This window comes from Clarias gariepinus, chromosome 28 (genome assembly GCF_024256425.1).
Source record: "Clarias gariepinus isolate MV-2021 ecotype Netherlands chromosome 28, CGAR_prim_01v2, whole genome shotgun sequence".
Lineage (NCBI taxonomy): Eukaryota > Metazoa > Chordata > Actinopteri > Siluriformes > Clariidae > Clarias > Clarias gariepinus.
Genome location: NC_071127.1, coordinates 10,168,655 through 10,187,033, shown reverse-complemented (window position 1 = coordinate 10,187,033; position 18,379 = coordinate 10,168,655).

Genomic DNA, 18,379 nt, shown 5'->3' with positions numbered 1-18,379 from the left:
TTTATTCATCCACCCACCCTTTTCCTTTCAATAAAGAGAAAGAATTGACTGGTTGATTTATAATTTTTTTTAAAGAAGTAAACGTAAGCTTCTTAATACATCATTTCTATGACCTAGTTTAAGAAAACACAATTACAAAGGAGTCGAAATCGAGCTGGTCCTTTTTTTTTTTTTTTTTTTTTTTTTTAGAATATCATGGATGAAAAGACCGCCAGATTAAGGTAAGTGAAAAGAGAATATATGCACATCCTAAGCTTCTCCATCAGATTAGTTCTCATCATGTCGTAACAGAAACACCTCACAATTCTTAGCTGATTTAGTTGAGGCCGAGTGAGATGATAAGAGTTGTTTAATCACAAATAAAAATGAACGTCAAACTATTTCAAGCCCTGGAGATTCCCGCGAGACAGCGAGCTGGTAAATCCTTTCGTCAATACCTCCTGAGCCGCCTCCTCATCAGTACCGTTCGCTCTAATTCCTACCACTAACGTTCATTCTCCTTTCCCTCGGTGGGGATCTCAACCCCCTCCTCCTTAACCTCATCTCATCCTCTTCTTAAATGCTATGGGTCATTTGTGTGTGTGTGTGTGTGTGATAAAGTGCCCGAGGCTCTCGATATCTTTCTTATCAAGGCCGTGCACTATTTGAAATGTTCTGGCCCAGAGACATTAGGGCATCGTGTTTTTTGCCCTTTGACCTGTCTCAGCTGGAACATCAGGTCAATCTTGATAGATTACACTCCACATTAGCAGGAGACAAAATGGCAGGTAATTTTCTGAGCAGGTGAAGATTGAAAAAATGATATTTTTTGTAATCGCCAGCAGTGGCCTAGGCGTTTCTGAACTTGCAATCTAATATATTTTTTTTTTGCTGTATTGCTTTTCCAACTCGGTGCACATCTCACATTGAGATGCTTTTCTGCTCACGGTGATTGTACAGAGTGGTGCTTTTGAGCTCAGCATGAGCTATACGATCACTGAGATCACCACGCGATCAATGGTGTGAACATTAACCATATCTCGATGATTTCATGCACTTTTTCCATGTGATCAGGTAAACTGATTATGTGCAGTAACCTGTTAATGATGTCTGTTAATGTAAATCATCATATTATTTAACATGGTTTTCCATTTTTTTTTATTTAAAAAAATAATTTATGTTTTGTGCTTAAATGCAAGTGCATGTTTTTAAAGGTGCTCTAGACAGTTTTCAAACTTTCATTAGACTGAATTTGCAGAGTAGGAATATGTCCACGTCTCTTCATATTCTTCTCCCTGGTTGGAAGTCCCTCTCCGTGACAATCTACCCGGCTTTAGAGTGTGATTTCCCTTCCCATGCCGATGCCACCCTTGGAGCCGTAGTAACAGAGCCACTATGTGGGCCAGCGTTGTCACAAACATTTTAAGCAGAACCCTGGAATTGTGCCCCGGGCTCTGTGAACACTGTGCCAACACTGTCCTGGTGCTCCTGCTCGAGCGATCATAGCGTCGGTGTAAAACCCAACTAGACACTACTATCTCTCCCATCCAGCTGCCTGAAGGCGGCCCACTATTTACAACGTCTTTTATCCATGTGCTGATATTGTTCTATTATTTCACTTTTTTTTAATACAGGTGGTTAATAATAATAATAATAATATTTAAAACATTCTGATGAAATTATAAGCAAGATTAACTAATTATTATTGCTATAATAAATTATTATCCTAATTACTTATTAGCTACCGTAATGTATTAATAGAATTAAACATTTTCATCCACCTCCTCAACACCTTTAATCTTATAAGTGTTAATTAATTTGACCAGAGCAGGAGGGGCTCTGTCAGTCGTTCCAGCTGTAATTTAAATTACATGTTTATACGGGGGGCGTTCAAGTGAAACCAGGACTTTTGATGGCACAGACACATTTATGAGAGTAAAAACTACTTTTATTTCTCTATATAACCCCCTGCTACACTAATGCACTTATCCCAGTGTTTCAATAGTGCTTGGATATCATCAAGGTAGAAGGTTTTTTTAGGACACCAGAGCCAGTATCAGACTGACTGCTTTACATTTGAAACACTGGCCTCCCAGGAACTCCCTTAATGGCCCAAATATGTGGGAATGGTTTGACTGTACATGTGACATGGGAATAACTCCCAGCTGAGTTCCTGTACTAGTGGATGATTGTGTGTACAGTTCTGACAAACAGATGCACTTCTTCTGCAAGTTGGTGCCAAATTATCTGTTGATTTTTAACAATCAGGCACTTCTTAGTCCTGGTTTAAATCGAATGCCCCTTGTGTTAATGCTCCAGTACTAATACAATACTAATGCATTATTGTTTTTATATTGAACGGGGCGGCTTGTATAGTGGATGGTCCATGTAGTCCAGTCAAGTCAGGTCAAGTTCATATATCATTTATACAGTAAGTCAAGGCATATGTACAGTATAATGAAATGCTTGTGGATGACAGAAATTGCTTACATAACAGAATATACAGTATAAGGCAACACTCGAATCAGTTCACCAATCAGAGTACAATAAACTGTAAAAAGTACATATACTGTACTCATAGTACAGTAAAGAAAAAGAAGCTAAATTGTTACACTGTATACACAAAGCATTAACCTATGACAATTAATCAAATGATTTTTTTTAAATATGTTTTTAATTTAACAAAGAAAAACATTTAGTCATTGATGATTATATAAAGAAGTCGTCAGTGTCAGTGCTTTATAATAGTAATACTGGATAATAGGACAGAATTGCTCTTTTATGTTTCTCAACGTGTGTGTTTTTGTCTTATTAACTTCAACAGAGAGAGAGAGAGAAAAAAAAAAGGAGCACTTCGGGGCAGACAGTTATATGAAAATAATTAACGTTTTGGAGGTAACAGGCATCACCACTCCATACAAACATTGATTATTTTCTTATAACAGCATGCCCTGAAGTGTTTTACAGTATACCTTACTTAACTAACATGGGCCTTATTTTCATACTCAGCTCTGCTCTGATGCACTTACATCACTGACTTAACACCTTCTCAGAGCACACCCCTCGCTCTCTATACATGCATGACTTCTGTGTCACTGGGTGAATAATATTAACCTACACGTCTCTACTCCTGCTTAATGAATATCGGCTCAGGATGCACACAGAGCTCATTATACAGTAGGTACATCACCCGTGGCTGTAGGCATACGTTTTCACACTATTAGTTAGAGATTTATCGTTAACCAGTATCTGGAACTAAGAGCACTGATTAAACCTGTAGTCGCTCAATAATTTCACAATGCTTAATATTGCTTTAAATAACCACTTAGACTCACTTTTATCACTTTTTTATATAAGTGGGACGCAGTGACGCCTCTGTAATTAATCTCGAGTCTGACGGTGGATGTAATGGTGTCATTACATTCATCAGGAGATATTATGAATGTTACATGCTCCACAGGCTTATTATCCCTTTTTATATATTATTTGAAAGATTTAAAGACTTATTAGTCTATCCTATCGGTATATTCTTTTTATTTGATCACGATTTTAGTTTTTATGTCAGGATAATTAAGGATTTTTAGGCACTAAATAAATGTGAACTGCACACTCCAACTTCTATCATCAGTTTTATCCCTTTTCTTTCTCCTATGATGTTAAGCCCTCAAACTCATAAAATCTCTAAAGACCGTTAGCCATTGATCCTCACTACTCCCTTTAAATAACCCTGACGCTCACAATTGTTTTGGGAAATCTTGCTCCAACATCGTGTCCGTGACCAGTCCAAGCCTTCGTTATCTCTCTGTCTTGATTAATGTTTTGACCGTAGCCTGCATCCTGCTTCCTTTTTACTGTCTGGTTTATTCCTGTTTGCTGATTTTCTGACCATTTGCATTGCTCGCATTTCTGAGCATTGCTTATCCCTTTGGTTTATCGATTACATCAGATTTAATATAAACAAGAATCCATGCACACACACATAAATATATATTATATATATATATAAAAAAACCTCCAGGGTCTGGGTTCGATTCCCACCTATATATATAGGTGGGAATCGAACCCAGACCCTGGAGTTTTTTTTTTTTTTATAATATATATTTTATATTATATGTTGTTTTTTATACTGTTATGGTATTAGTAAAATCAGGATTAAAAGCAAGTGCTTTTGACTATGTCAAATATTCTATCATATAGTCTTAGATAGATAGATAGATAGATAGATATTATACCGTATTTTCTTGCAATGACCACAGTTATGTTTATGACTGATTTCTTATTTTTATTTGCCCACTTGGTTGGTCATTTTATAAGCTCTATAAATATATAAATATATCAACATATTGAAAATGACCGTAAATGTGTGCTGTTGGTTAAAGCGGAATGGACCTGAATGGGAAAACAACTTAAATACCTGCTCTTATTTATCTTTCTCTGAATACACAGTAAACAGTTTCAACAATGACGGAGAAATAATTCATAAATGATTTGTATAATGCTAAGAGTGTGTAATGCCCAAGCTGTAAACAAAGGATTATCAAATGCCTCATGTACATTCAAATGCAGTATCTTTATTTGCCAGGAAGGCTCGTTCAGTAAGAGTGTTTGTTTTGCTTCACCATTCGAGTGTTATGCATCAGACAGTTTGTTCTGCTGACGGAGTGTTTGGTGTGTGCTGACAGAGTGTTGTGTCTGAGTCTGTTCTGCCCACCTGCCACATGGATGACTCCGATGTTGACATTTTGGGTGGATAAACTGATTCCCATGGGTTTGGGGACTTGACAGTGTGTGTGTGGGTGTGTGTGGGCAGGGCGCTTGCATGCGATAAAGGTTGTCTTTTATCTCTGTTGTAGACAGAGATTGTTGCATTGCATCATTCTTTTACTCACATACCACATACCATTTGATTGTGAACCATCGACTGGATAAACTAATGCTTAATCCCCAATTACGAGGGGCGTTCAAGCCAAACTGATAACAAATTCTCATGAATGAAGGCGTGAAACCAATTTACGTTTAAAGAATACTCCAAGCATTGCATATTGATGAGACTCTTGGTTGCAGTGAAACATTTATATGGGGCAAACATTTTAAAGAACTCAGTTGTTCCTGTGAACTTTCAACGAGTGGAATGCCAGATCCATAAAAATCGTGGTATCTTGGAACTATATACACTTAATCATTCACCAACACCACTGGCATTGCCACATCCCCAGTACAGTTCTGACCTCACTCCAAGCTGTTCCCACATGTTTGGGCCATTAGGGAGTTCCTGGGAGGCCAGCGTTTCAGACATTGCTCTGGCGTCCTGGGAAAACCTTCTTAAAGCACTCGTGAAACACTGGGATAAGAGCATTAGTGTAGCAGGTGATTATATAAAGAAATAAACAATGTTTTTACTTTCATAACTTTGCTCTGTTATTCTGTACAAAGTTTTCTTTGTTTTCAATTTCTGAACAAATTAAATTTAAGATTAATAAACAATATTGTGTTCTAAAGGCTAAATGGCAGAACATTTATCAGACTAAGTTTTAATGAGACATTTCTTCAGCCAAATTATTTTAACCCTTCGATAATTAACAGAATTAATTTGAAAGATTCTGATTATTTTAGATGAACTAACTAATTATTAAAATTCCAAGCACACACACATGATCAGCTGGGATTTAACTCTACAGCAGACTGAGTCAGAAGCAGATGGATGTAAAGTATCAGTAAGACGCAGAAAGAAATAACACAGCCGATCCCTTTCCTAGGTCGAAGCTTGACAGGATTAAAACAAGTTACATAGAAGACTTTGTAAAGGACAATTTAATGAGGAACTAGAACCAACAATGTTAATTAAACAGAAAAGGTAAGAACAAATTAGATACAGATAGGCACTAATGTGAGTAAAGATAACAGATTAATAGTGGAGGTGGATGCAAATGCAGACCTTTTCTTAGGTAAAGTGCAAACAAACAACCAGAAAACAAGAAAACATGTGGATGTGCGGATACGAAGCAAAGAACATACTGTACAGGTTATAAACATTTATAGGCATTTGGCAGACACCCTTATCCAGAGCGACTTGAATCCATTTTTATCTCATTATAAAAACCCTATAGGGTTAAGGGCCTTGCTCAAGGGCCCAACAGGGATTGTAGGATTTGAACCTGGGACCTTCCGAACCGCCTTAACCCCTGAGCTACCCCTGACCAAAACAGTGTTGCACAAAGAGGAGACTACAACGTCTTGACAGCCAAACACTAAAAGACGTTCAGGTAAATGTGATGCAGCATGCATGGGGCTGATGGATAGTGTAGATTTATGTCCCTTTGATGAGCAAATGAAGACAGGAATGAAGAAGATCTGAAAAACAGGCCATAGACAAGAAGCATTATGACCTGCATGTGTTGTTGGTCTTTCGGCTCCTCCCATTGTGGGGTCGCCACAGCGGACAATCCAATCCGCAAACAATTTGGCACAGGTTTTATACCAGATGCCCTTCCTGACGCAACCCTCCCTTTGTATCTGGGTTTGGGACCGGTGCTGCATCCAATGGCTGGGGTTTGGGCATTGGAAGGGGGACTAAACCTGGGCCTTCCGCATGGCAGGCGAGAAACCTACCACTGAGCCACTAATGCCCCTTTATGGCCTACATACAAAGTGTTAAAATCAATATACGCTGCAATGAAGGATGATGAAATGGATGTATGAGCGTGAGTATGTTATGGTTTACCCTTTTGCATGACTAGTACAGTAGGTACCTCCTCCTGATTGGAATAATCATATTACACTAACACAAAAACAAACAAACTAAATAACATAGCTTTGAAATTGCCATAGAAGAAAGCAAACCAGTCGGCTAGATAGCTATTTAAAAAAAAACAATACGGCATATTTAAGGAAATAAACCCTTTCTTAAAAAGAAAACGTTAAACTATACTGGCTTTCATTAAGAAGAAGGTTATGACAACAAATCTGGTACTTGTATTATAATGTTGTTTATGGGGAGGGGGGCGGGATAATAATCTATAGATTTTACTGTAGTATAAATTTGAGATGAAGAATGAGCAATTTCTCAGGCTTTTATTGTACACGCGGTTGTGAGATATGATAAGACAGTGATAGATGTTCAAGGTGTTTAATGGCCAGGCTAAAAATATCATATTATTATTATATAGCCATTATGCTTTTATCACATAGTACTGAGTCTTATCATAGATATTAAACTATTATGCATATACTGTATATATGTATATATGTGTGTGTGTGTGTCTGTGTGAATCACAACCCAACCTTACTAGGTCAATACTGGAGCTGTGTTTTAGCTGTCTCTAAATCATCAGAACAATGAGTTCTTTTTTCTAGTGTGCGTGTGAACGGACTTTTTCCAACCATTAAGCAAATATGACATCTGGTGACCTCAATAGTACAAGATTGACACTGAATTTAATATACTGTTTAATCATCAACCTCGTGGAGTTTGTTCCTCGTCAGTGAGCTGAAAGATATTATCTTTACGTTTTCATAAACGACTTTCATGCAAATGTCATGTTGATTAGAATAAAAGGCATTATCATGAAATTCCATAATGCTAGGCACTGATCTGCACTGCATGTTTCTCTGTACAGTCTGCATTCTCTTCCTGACATTTCAACATGGGATTGTTTCACACTAAAGGTTACCCTTGGTCAGGAGTTTTTCAGTGTTTAATAGGTGTCCCTCACATCTAACTGTGTGATTTGACCTGGTTTGTGTGTATGTGTGTATGTGTGTGTTTGTTACTTAGTTGCCTCTTATACCTCAAAGGGGGCACAAGCAGCAATCAGTGCTGTGTGTTTTTGATGGATGGAGCAATCATAAGGCACAAAGGACTTCATTACCATTGGACACACCGCTGCTAAGAAGCAATCATAAATACACACGTTAGCAAGTGGGCTGGAGGATCTGAGGCAAGGTTTGCACGTTGTAGCAGTTATCATAAAGTCGCCAGAAATTAAGCAGATGCTTTATCAACTGGACGCGGCTATATAGAGGTCATACGGGTCGACTTTGTGCGATTTGAAGCAATAAAAAAAAAAATCCTTCATCGCTGTTTCTTACACTCGAGAAACAAAACATTATTCAATGTTAAGACTTTAATTCGGGACTTTCCGTATAACATGACAGTAGACATCATAGTGGTCCAAGTATGAAATAAATCATCATGGGAGGGTGCTGTTCTGGGAAAGTAATCAACAGTGAATCTCGTTTACATTAACCTAAAGAATAATTATATAAACTGCGATTTCTTTGGAATATTCGCAAGAAAAACATATTCTTTTGTCTTCCTGTTTTTGAAAGCCCTTCATTACTTTGACCCATAATCCGACATATATGATGTATGTTCTCATTAGGTTGATAGGGATGTGCTATTTAATCTGTCACGGTATTCGTTATTAATTGTAATTATCATACATCTGAATCATCGCGTTATCTGCATCCCTGAGCAGCGCTTGCTGTTATTTCAGTGAGAATAATTAATGTTGTCCTGCCAGTATGTCGGCTCAGACTGTGATCTGGGGCTATGATAAGGATGATGATGATGACGGCGCGTGTCTGTGTTCATAGCTGTTACCAGAAGTAGGAGGATTAGACTTGGTGATGAGGACCACAGCGTGTGATTTACTGTAAACAGGCTCGCATTGGGTGCGCTCAGAACTCGCTAACATCACTTGCGGACACACCTCGGTGCAGACGCTTCATATTGTCCTATGTCTCCCTGTCTTTCTCCCTCCCTCGCTCTACCCGTCAGCAAGAGTGCAGCCAGGATGGATGTGATAATTGTGATAAAGCCTGTCTGTAATGGGCTGTGTTGGCCAGGCTTTTGTTATGCTAATGCCGAGCGATTAGAGGCCTGCTGCCGAGCTGCTCGGTCTAATCTATTCTCTGTCTCCTGGGGGGGACGCACATTGGGGATATTACACCCAAGCCACGTGGTCAGAAGTGCTCCTACACTCTTCTATTCCCCACACACACACCAGTGAAGTGTGTGTGTGTGTGTGTGTGTGTGCCAAGGCAGCTTGCAGTGTGTTAAGATTTAAAGCCAGAATGTCTTTTTAATACATTTTTTTATTTTTTTTCTCCGGAACAAATTTCTGCTTTAATCTCTTCATACTTCCTTTTCATTTGGAAATCTTAATGGAACTTACTAACTCTGAGGTAGTTGAAAGCGTTCCTGGGGGTCCGGTTCACTGAAATCGGTAGACGCCATCTTCCAATTGTGCTGCATAGTGTGTTCATTACTGTTATCTTTATAGCATTTTATTGGTTATGTACTGTATGAGGTTGGTTTGGATACGTAGAAGAGATCAGACCACATCTACTACACCTAGAAAGCTTTTCATTTTAACACACTCTCTGTATTATATGCACCTGGTAATCAGCTTCAGAGATTGCAACCTTATAAATGAATGAATGAAGCGTGCACAAACATCTAACTGCTACACATTGATTTTAATGAGTGATGCAGGTCCAAAGATACAGGCCAGCAACAGCAAACTGTAGGTCAACGACGGTTTTAAAAGAATATGTGCTTATATACAGTAAAAGCCTTGCTGGTGTGTATTAACATGACAAATGTAGAGCTTTTAAAATGAGCATATTGTTAAAAATAATTTTCATCATAGAAACAACCGAAAACAACAATAAAAACACATGATCATGTGTATTTGTGCTATTTTTTTAAATGTGTCACCCATTTTTTTATTTTTTTTCTGCTGAGTCATGTTTGGGGTAGTCGGTTAAAATAAATTTAACTTTATTTCATCATCTTGCCAATTTAGTGCTGAAAATAAGAATATGTCACAATCGATGTACTGCACAATCATGAGCCCTATATATGATTCTTATAAAAAAAACTGATAAAGTTATTGAATAATGGCAGAAATGCTCTGAACTTTAAGGCCTATGTTAAATTAGTTGAGTTGGTCAGGGTTGCCAGGTCTGTGAATTTCTTCCTAAATTAATGTTTGATTTGGTAGGCAGCATAATGATGTGCAGTAATTACTATTATTTTTAATACATGTTTAATCAGAATTATAGTAAAAAAGGGCAAGATTTTTAAAGCAGACAATAAAAGTATTGTCTGAAATTATGATCACAAATGTAATAAATGGACAGGTTGATTGGTGAACCAGTAGAAATAAGATGTTGCAGCTATAATAGTACAGTGAAACCTCGGACTGCGAGTAACGTGGTTTGCGAGCGTTCCGCAAGACGAGCAAAGATTTTTAATAAATTTTGACTTGGAAAACGAACAAGTCTTGGTTTATGAGTACCGAGTATCATGTATCATGCATGCGCTTCTTGTTTTGATCCCAAGCGCCACGTGATCACAACCGAGCCAACACTTTTTATCTCTTATGCGCTGCGGAATTGTGGGTAATCGTCTCCCCTGCTGGGTCTTAGTACGCGTCTCTCACTGGTATAATCAAAATCCGTGCATGCATGAACTGTTTACTATAACACTGTGACCATATGTTTGTGTGTGTAAAACATATTTTATTCTGTGTCTGTATGCATGTGTGTACAGCGCACATGTACTGTTTATTATAACACGTGTGTGCGTGCATGTAATGAAAAAGTAAGTCTCATTAGAGAGGTTAAAAATCCATTTTCTCTCTCTGGTTAGTTTGTTTTATTTTTACTTTATATTTCGTGTTAATTATTTTTATGTATTTATTTTTTTGTGCTGTGGAATGAATAATTTAAGATTCTATTATTTCTTATGGGAAAATAAAATTTGGTTTACGAGTGTCTTGGAATATGAGCCCACTTCCAGAACGAATTATGCTCGTAATCCTAAGTTTCCATTGTACTGTTAAAGTGAATTGGGCTACTAATTATTAACTGTGTTCTTTATGTGGAATATCAAACTGACACAGTTTTCATACATACTGTATCCATAAAACTGTAATTGCACAATTGTATATGATGTACTGTAGCATTACAAATTTCCCTTCACTGTATATAAAAGGCCCAAACCAACTGCATTATAACAAAAGTGCGGGGAACAAACCAAACTCTATAAAGACATGGTGTGTTAAGTTTGGAGAGGAAGAAATGTGTGAAATTGTCTAATTATCTTTGCATATCCCAATGTTTTAGAGAGCTGGGGTCAAAGGCCTGGATCAATCATGTCAGCTAAGCAGTTCTGTGGCTTGAACCATGTACCTTCTGACTATCAGTAACTTAAATGCTATACCATGACTCTCAGATCTCGAGTGTCATACACAGAACCATGACCTCAAATGCTTTCATCACCTTTGCGATGAACTCGAGTGCACCTGGCCCCATCACCCAACATCAGTCATCAATGCCTGACCGCTCTGATGCTCTTTTAGCTGAATAAACACAATCTCCCCAACCACGCTTTCCCAAAATGGAGTGGTTCTCAGATGTTTACATCATTTTGGCCATATATTAGTGCTGTTGCAATGATACAGACTCATGGAATGATCCATGCAACAAACCTACAAGCCTATTATATGATTTATTTTTAATATTAGGATATATTTTGTAGTTGCAATTGTAGTCATGATTTGGACTCATCAGTGTTTTTTCTTCAAAATGACCTCATCAGTCCATAGAAGACAATAAAGAATTCTTTCTCTGAATGACCTTCAAGGAATTTGAATGATGCAGCTTCCTGTCCAGCATGTAACTTGTGGAGTATTCAAAATCTTTATAAGGAGTTAATGTGACCACATTGACTTAATGACAAAGAATAAGGTTTTCAATCGATTTACACATCAGTGCAACATTTTCTTTTTCACAAGTATTTTAATGATTATTTAATGACTTGGCTCACCTACAGATATTTCAGTTGTCCTGCTTCTAATGCAGAGAACCTCTCATTGACAATGTGTGTACCTCTCTAGAGCAGCTAAGTGCGGTGTAATCGCAGGCTCCTACATAACACACTTACAAGGTGGGCCGGCGCAGTTTGTCTCCTGACACCTTTGAATGCCTACGTTCTCCATCAGCCCCTGGGAGAGTGTGGTGCTCCTGTCACAGCTCGCCAAGCCAAACACACACACAGTTTGTGTTGGAGAGGCTAGCTGGACACACTCCACCAAGAAACAGCCAAGAGAAACTGGCATCAAGCTGTGCTCTACCCTGCCTCAGAGGTCAGCACAGCTCACTGCTGAGGTGTGTGTTTGTGTGGGTGTGTGTGTGTGCAGATATTGGACATGTGTGGCATTGTATAGATTTGTTTGAAAAAAAAAAGTGTGAGAAATAAATGTAAGCCAATTCACACATCAGATATTAATCCAGGCTCTATTTGCAAGCCAGTTCCATATTTCTTTTAAGTGTATTATACTCATTATTGACTCGCTTTCTAATTGTAAGTCTTTCTCCTGTTTTGCTGTTGTGCATGAACTCACATAAATAAGATACCAACCAGTGAACCAGTGATAGGGTCATGGGCGCTCAAGGTACATGAATGCGCACGGTGAGTGAAGGCTGGATCGCTTTGGTTTCATCCCATGCAATGTCTAGGATCTTCAGATCTTTAATCAAGGTGCGTCTCCATATTTGACATTTTTCTCCCTGCGGTATCCATTCTCCATAGCCATGTTAGGGATTTGGTGACCCTCCATCCAGAGGATGTGACCAGTGAGACGTGTCCCCTTAATATGGTAATATGGAGGCTACAAATATTAATTAAATATTAATATTATTCTGACTAAAATTGTACTAAACTAAATTTCTCAAAATCAGAACAACCTTCAGATAATGCATTTGGGAGTTGAGCTATAACTATAACATTACATCAATCAGACACCTAAGATCAATATGTAGGCACCTCTGCACATACTCCACAGTTCACGCTCTCGATTTTAACCCGGAAGTCAAACATAATGCATAAAGTCATTAACAATGTGGGAAATAATAGCTCAACTGGGAATATAATACAAACAAGCTGAAAGTAAGGATATCATCATCATCATCATCATCATCATCTAGCATAATGGATTTCTGTTCATTTTACCCCTCTGTCAAATGTTTTACTTCTCTTCCAAATGAACTGTTTCAGTGTCTACACTATGTAAATAAATGCCTTGTCTAAACCCCAGCCAATACAAAAAAAAGGGAAAAAAATGTATCGCCATTTCCAAATAGCTCTCTTAAAGTTTAAAACGTCTTTAAGTTCAATTGCTGTTTTAATGAGTCCAGATGGGTTAGTTATGTGTAGATGAGGTGTACTGTAGAGCATTCTAATCAATTGATAGTTACCTACTGTATTTCAAAACCAAACCAAATTAAAAGCGAACCAAAACCTAAGTCTCTTAATCTTTTAAACATTAAAGGTCTCACAGTGTCAAAAACCCATATTGATTATACAATTTCAAGGCATTATTATGTTTTAGATCATTCTACATTTAAACGATTCAGCATGACTTAAGTGGACCACAGTGGTTAAATCTGACATTAACCATGTTGGTCATCCCTGCTTACATTAAACAAGGAGAGATCTAGCCTCTCAGATTTGATCTGGTCCATGAGCTTGATGCGGCATAACTGCCGAGATTTTGCTTAGTAAATAATTCATTATTTTTCCCTCATGCTCCAGCTTTCCCTAGCTCCACATAAAAGAGTCATCTTCTCCTATCTAGTTGCATTTTTATCTATGATTCTATCAAAGCCTTATAAGAGAGGAGTAGGAACTGGTAGTAGGGAGTGTGGGGGCCCTTGCAAAAAAAAAAAAAAAAGAAAAAAAAAATTATTTTGCCAGACGGTCCCTTTTGGCAAACGCACATTAAGTTCATTTCAATGGACCAGATGCTCCCTTCCTCTTAAAGCAATTTGGATTCACAGAGCTTTGCCGGCCTTGCTGAAGAGTAGGCTCTTCGTATTTGATTTGTAAGTGGCTCAAATCGAAGCTTTCATTCGAATGTGTGTGCATATGGAGTGGCCGTGTGCCTCAGCCTGCAAGCTTCGTGCTGCGGGCTCCCCTTTTCCCTAGACAAAACCCCCATACAGCTCTTTCAGGGTGCCTAATGGATGTGGATTTGAAGAGGCTTTGGCAGAGACTTCACACTGATTCATGTGCTTCACTTCCTTCATTTTGTACCTTTGTGTTTTTTTTAAAGCTTTCAGACATGACTTCTTTTTGGGTGCGCCAATGGATATTAATTAGCAATTCATTTCTATTCGAATGATAAAACATGCAAAAACATGAGCGATGGTCATGTCACCCCTGGAACCCTCGTTTTCTGTATTTTTCGTATCCAGAAACAGGAAGCTGGCAATATTTTTATGTTTTTTTAGAAATTGCCTTTTTGAGCAATTTCTGTCTTGTTTCATACAAGAAGAATATGAGGCATAATCGCTTGGCTAAACTCTAAATGCAAATCAGAAACCTATTCGTTTAGTTAGTAAGTTCATACAGCTGATACTGTTTTATCTTTCCAATATTTATAATAAAAACAAAAATGTATAATTTAAGTGGTAACACATAATGAGTAATAAAGTAGCATAGTATTTTTTGATTTTTTTTTGGTTCAAATTAGTATTTAAATTTAAAAGGCCAGTTAGAGTATATATCAAGAATTGAGTAAACATTAATTAATGCACAAAAAAAATGTTTCGGATAAAATGTCAGCTCTGTTTAATGATTGACTCTAAGTGGTCGTAAGCTGTTAATTCCTCACTCACATACTGCTTATCCTGTGCCGGGTCGCAGGAGGCCTGAAGACTATCCCAGGGGACTCGGGGTACAAGGTGGATACAGAATGCCAATCTGTCACAGGTTACACATGCACGCACACACATACACACTACAGGTAATTCGGAAATGCCAATTTCTTGTCTTTGGACCGTGTGAGGAAATCGTAGTACAAGCCAAGCACTGGGGGAGCATGCAAACTCCATGCACACATACCGAGGCTGTAATCAAACTCTTGACCCTGAACGTGCGAGGCCACAGTGCTAACCATTACCCCACTGTGCTGCCATAGTTGTTGATTCATTTTCTTAAAATCAGACAGTAAGTGTGTCCTAATTCTATATTCCGTATGTATAATTGGTCTACTCAATTTCAGTGGTTTAAGAAGTGCTTAATTTTTCATGTTTTTTTGTAAGTAAATATATATTTTTATATTGTGATCAAAATAATTCTCCAAAAAAAAAAAATAATCCGACTTGGTATGCATGTTCCAGAACAGTACATTTAAGTTTAAAAAAAAAAAAAGAAAAAAAAAAAGCATGCCATGTCGTTTCCATATGTAACATTGGGCTGATAACATCACATCTTATCAGGAGACACAACACCAGCTTGTTGTTGATTACTTTTCTATTATAGCACACTCCCACAGTGTTTATCCCGAGGTTTATTATCTGTGTCTATTTACTAGTGGAAAATATGACTGCTGAGAATGGAATCTAAGATTTCCCAGGCCTCCTATGGGATGTTATTTCTGACAAATGGGATGCATGGTGGGGTTTGTCTATAGATGAGTCAGGAGCATGCTCTTAGTGAAGATTTATAACCAGATTCTAAGTATATTGAGACAAAAAAATAAAAGCATGTGTATTAATACATATCATGATTTGACTTTAAGGACTGTAATTTAACTGTAGAAATAAAGTTGGATTTTTGTAACCCAACTAGTTTTATGGTAACTGGTAGGATTTTTTTTTTAAGTCTGTAAAGAACGTAAAAGCACTAAAGTATTGTGATAGACACTTGCATATTTAATCAGTCTAGCACTTAAAGCCATATGCTGTAATCCACTCCAAAGCTGTTTTGAGTGAAATGACAATTCTTGCCCAGCTCCCAGTGGTGCAGAGTGGCAGAAAACAGCAGGTTGGGAGACAAGGTGAGACATAAAAAGATAAATGTGGTGTGAGAGAGACGGCGGGTAGCCGTAGCTGTCAGCTACACGAGTCCGGTGATCATATTACTGCAAAATGAATAATAATAATAATAAAAAAATTATAACCCAAATGCTTAAAAAATACATTAACGATATATATTCTGCTTATGCACGACTGTATTGCGTTGCGTCCCCATGCTGAGAGTGAAGTATGCATCTTGGTCGGTGCTTTGATTAGACCATGAGTGGATTATGAAGATTAAAAGCAATTTGTGATGAAATGGAAGTGCATCCATTTCTCTGAGAATCATTATTACAAGCCAATATCGCAGCATTGCACATCGAAGCCGGTTTATATTTAGCAGCCTGCTGAATGCTTATTTAACTTGTATTAGCTCAGAGATTTTAATCTGCCTTCCAACAATGCAGTGCTAACATTGCCAAAACATCACTTGACCGTGTTTCAAATTACTCTACAAGCGCCTCCAGTAATTTCTCTCATTTTTTTTTTCTTACTTTTATCCAAAACACAGCATGACTTTATGCCTTTCAAAGCTCACAGTTAATAGTGGAGGTTAAGAACGTAGTAGTTTTGGAGAATAGATTCAAAACCTTTTATTTTAGGAGTCCAGGGAGGCCAAGGTGTTACTACAGGCTTGAGAGTGTTTTATAGGTAAGAATGTTTAAAAAGAACCTTTGGAGGTGTAAGTAAGCAGCAGGGAGAAAAAGCAGAAAAAGGGAAAAAATATATTTTTTGTAACTATTTGCAATATGGAAGGATCTGAAGTTTGGAGCAGCTGCTTTTTACACTTCATGGGAGTCATTGAATGTATGGTGCTCCAGATATCTGTATCTTAAAGTTTTTTTCCCTCTATAATTAAATCTAAACGATTGCAATCACTGGAACAAACCCAAAAGACAAAATCCCAACGCTGTCAGCTGTGAGTCCGCTGGATCCCAGTTCCAATGCACTCATCTCTAAAAGGGGTCTGTTGAACCGGGTCAAGTCCCTCAAGCTTGTCATCTCTTTCAGTCATTTATCCTTCAGAAGCTCAAATCAGCATGTCATAAGTGAGATTCCCCTTACTGGTGTTCAATGGATTTGTGTCAATGAATAGTTTTTTTCAGATTCATTCAAAAGTTCAGAATTTGAGTCAATGATTATTTCAGGCCAAGAAACACTCATCCTTCTTTACTTAAATAATCAAATCACTCGATCCCAAGTGAGATTTCCTTTAGTGGATCACTGTTAAAGTCAGTAGTGGCCTTGCACCTCCAGGGACCAGGTTCGATTCCCAGGAGACTCGATTCTCGTCTTTGTGTACTTGGAGTTTGCAGGTTTCCCCTGTGCTTGGTGGGTTTCCTCCAGGTTCTCCGGTTTCCCCCAACAGTCCTAAGACATGCAAATTAGACTAACTGGTGTTCCCAAATTGCCCGTAATGTGTGAGTGTGTGTATGTGTGTGCCATGCAATGGATTGGCTCCCTGTCCAGGGTGTACCCTAAGCCTCCTGGGAAAGGCTCCAGGCCCCCCGCGACCCTGAATACAGAATAAAGCGGTATAGACGATGAGTGAGTGAGTGTTTAAGTCAGTTATCCTTTCGGTCATGTCTAAGATTGACGCTTCTGTCATACAGCAGATCAGTGAATCTAAGTAAGATTGTCTCCTGTTGCATTCAATGTGACAGTCTTTGAGTCTTTAATCCCTTGTCACTAAGATTTGTCAATAGATCACTCAGAGAATCTCTTGGTCATAAGGGAGATTTGCTTCTCAAGCATTCAGCCAGTCAGTGATTGAGATTTGATCATGTATTGTTCAGTGGATCAGTGAACCTCTTCTTCATGAGTAAGTTAATCCTTTTGCACTTTTGTCCAGAGGATATACATGGAGAATATTTTTCTAGACATGAAATCACTTGAGCCGTTGAAAAGATTCAGAATTGGCACAGTTTTGGTCAGACATGAATGAAAACAGACTCTGGATGTGAAATTGTGATGATGATGATTGTGAGGATGATGATGATGATGATTCACTACTGCTAACGCTCTAGAATGGAAATTACACAGCAACTCGTAATGTTCTTCCGGCATTTCATTTCTTTTTTTTTTCGTCACTTCGATAATTGAGTCAAAATTAAAAGCCGAGATATGCATATGAGGCTCGCATTGTTTGCCTGTTAGTATTGACATGCTCTCATTATCAGATATTAATTATAAAGTGCTAATCCAAATAAAGATTGTACTGTGAATGGATGCACGTGTGTATGTGTGTATGTGTGTGTGTGCTGTGCTTCTTTTAAGTACAAGTGCTATAAAAACACAGGTGTTACAGAGAATGCTTTTTATGAGTTTGGATTTAATTAGAGCAATGAAGTCATTCTTTCTACCATCGTCATCTACAAGCTTCCATCACTCTATCACAGATTACCGCAAAACCCCAATTTATGGGCTTGCTTCAGTTTTAGTCCACTGGGTCATCCAAAGTTAACATTTTCCCCCTGTTTTTATGTAGCCACTAATAAAAGCGCCACCTCGTTTATTATTCAACTTATTT